Source organism: Lactuca sativa, chromosome 4 (genome assembly GCF_002870075.4).
Source record: "Lactuca sativa cultivar Salinas chromosome 4, Lsat_Salinas_v11, whole genome shotgun sequence".
Lineage (NCBI taxonomy): Eukaryota > Viridiplantae > Streptophyta > Magnoliopsida > Asterales > Asteraceae > Lactuca > Lactuca sativa.
In genome coordinates this window covers 292214614-292217777 of record NC_056626.2, presented here as the reverse complement: position 1 = coordinate 292217777, position 3164 = coordinate 292214614, and the positions used below count along the sequence as shown (strand labels likewise).

General features: G+C 36.2%; 1 pseudogene; it reads right to left on the bottom strand.

The window, feature by feature from the left end:
• Positions 1-1858: 1858 nt before the first annotated feature.
• LOC111892766 (RING-H2 finger protein ATL78-like) lies at positions 1859-2857 on the bottom strand (annotated as a pseudogene).
• Positions 2858-3164: the final 307 nt, after the last annotated feature.

Below are 3164 nucleotides of genomic sequence, written 5' to 3'. Positions count from 1 at the left end.
TTAGCTACAAAGGCTAGTTGTGACACGCAGCGATAAAAACATTCTTCATGATGAAAGCTAAGTTGTTATGGAAAATAAATGACTTTCGATCTCATAGTAGTTTATCGGGTTGGTGCGGACAAGGGTATAGAGCATGCCCGACTTGCATTGAAGACACTCCCTCGTACCGTGCAGTAAATAAAGTTGTTTATATTGGTCATCGTCGGTTCTTAGATGTTAATGATCCATTAAGTATGAGTTTGAAATTTAACGGGCAACCCGAGACAGTTTATTAATGAAGACATAAAAGAGCAACTAGGTCGTTTACTACTTCGTAAACCGGATAAACATCCTAACACTCTCAAGGAAAACATGGATCGATAAGGATTTGAGTTGAAATGGTCGAAACATAGCATATTTTTTGAGCTCGAGTATTGGTCTTCTTTGCAGCTGAAGCACAACATAAATGTGATGCATGTAGAGAAAAATGTGAGTGAGACTCTTTTGGGTACTTCTATGATGAATGATAAGAGTAAACACACATCAAATGCAAGTGAGGACTTGATAAATCTGAATATCCGACATAATCAATGGTTGCATAAAAGGGTAACAGGTTCACTAGACGACATGCAAGCTACTCGTTCAAGAAACCTGACCGCAAAATCTTTTGTCAATTTATAAGAGATGTTAAATTGTCTGATAGGTTTGGATCTAACATAAGTAAGAAACTGGTAGATAATGATACTAACAATATTGGGTTGAAATCTCATGACTATCACATTCTTATACAATGTTTGATACCGAATGGAGTTAGAGCGTTATTGGACAAAGACACTTCTACACCAATTGTAGATCTTTGTATGTTTTTCATGCAAATTTTCCCCCGAACACTAAGGTGAAGGATATGAGGAAAACAAAAGAAGACATTATTAGAATCTTGTGCAAGTTAGAGTTGATTTATACTCCAACGTTTTTCGACATTATGATTCATTTAGTTCTGCATTTACTTGATGAAGTGATTGTCGGAGGCCCAATATGTATGAGATGGATGTATCTGAGGTATATGAAAAAACTAAAAAACTATGTTAGAAATAAGGCGAGGTCGGAAGGTTGTAGAACTTGTAATCTAAGATCCTAAAAGTGACGAAAAGACCGAATTTCCCAACTGGTTTCTTGAAAAGGTAATAATAATTAACAAAAAAAATATTCTTTATAAATATAACGAATCAAGAATACATAACACATCAACATATGTTTAATAGGTTTTTCGGATGGAAAAGGAAAACTCTCCAAAATTCCACAAAAAGTTGTCAGTCATTTCAATGGGTTCACAAATGGATATTTATACTTACACCGCGTGAAGAGTCAACGGTGTTAGGTTTATGGTACTTAGTTATGACGGGTTATTTGCGGCGGCATGTAGTATTTGCGGCGACAAAAGGAGCAACTGCGACGAAGCAACAGTGGCAATGGGTCGCCGCAAATATCTTTAGCGGCGACTTATGTACTCTTCAGTGATGACCCTCGTCCCACTAATGCTCACACATTTCTTATAGTGTTGTGCTCTAATGATAATCAACTTTAATACCTTTAGGTTATTAAAAGCATATAAAATTGTCCTCACACTTTTGATATTAATAACTTGCTAGGCAATGTTGTTCTTTGGGTTGTATTGACATGCTATTCAACTTTTTTTTTGTGACATTAGCATGTTACTTTACACATCATATTACCACCAAAATGTAGTAATTAATTATACGATTCTATAACCAATGAAATACAACACCAAAATTAATTAACTTATTAATTCTTTATGTGATATCGTTTTGATTTTAATACAAGTTAATACATAGTTAATTAGTTATAATTATAAAATACATTCCAGTAAAATTCTTATGATATATAGTTTATGGAAAAAACACTAACCAACACAATCGCAAAGCTGCAAAACTGCTTGTAATTAATACGCAGGAAGAACTTTGTTCTTTCAAAAATACTTAAATACTCAACTGCCTACTCCTACCTATCTTTCTAACGGTGTTTACACTAATTACATTTGATCTTTTCATTTTGTTAAGAAACTGGTTAAAACTCATAATTTCGTAAAAGACCTTCATGTTGTAGCGGCACTATGGTAAGAATAGTACTGTTATTAGTTGAAATTTGCTGTTGGGGTTGTGAGGATGTGGCACTGCTATTCCCACCTGTGACAATCTTTTGACACGTGTCAAGTAGGGAGTGCCTGCAAGTTGGACAAGATGAATGTGAACTCAGCCATTTATCGATACAACGCACATGAAATCCATGGTTGCACTTGGGCAGGATTTTTACTAGCTCTCCTGTTGAAAAATCACCCAAGCATATCACACATTCTTTGTCCAATCCTGGTAGCTTCAGTCCTTCCCAATAGCTCACTGTTGGGAATGTCTTTAATGCCTTTTTCTTGATTCCAGTGTTGGCTAACCTTGCTGAGGTACTTTCCTGGCTACTGCTGCTTTCTGAACCAACTAAGCGTGTGCATTTCAATACACACCTGATGATGGAGTTCAAGCCTAGTGAACAAATTAGAGCGCATAGAAGCACCGACAACAGTTGCTAGTATGTGGGGTTGATGGTGGTGGAGCAGCTGGTTGTTGGTTTGAATAGGTGTGAAGTAGGAGTTTTCTTGAATTAAAATGCCCGAATGCATGTTGAAAGAGCTCAGTAGATAGCCTTGACATGTTTAGATGGTTGAGTATGATCAATGGTTTGTTTAGATGGGAATTCAGTGGAAGAAAATTTTACATGTATATATAGAAGGGTGATTAGAGTGGCGTCCCACTTTGTGTAATTTGATTAAAGGAGGATATTCGTAGAGGATTTGAGCCACCATGTGGGATTTTATCTCTTTGTCTTTCTAATATATTTGATCTCAAGCATTTGGATCTTCCACTAAGGTATGCGTGTTTGTTTAATAATGGTATTCCTATTAAAATGGGTCCGGCGCACTTTCTCCAAGTCAAATAATGCCATGCGTGGCGCTTTTCTCTTTCACTAACTATTTCTTCTTTTTTGCTATTGAAGGATGGTTAACGCTTTGGGAACGATTGGGTAATTAACCACTAGCTTTTCTTTTTCTGCTCATGTGTAATGAAACGTTTTTAATAGGATGATTGCTATACAAGAAAAGTCCTCGTTAGTAACCA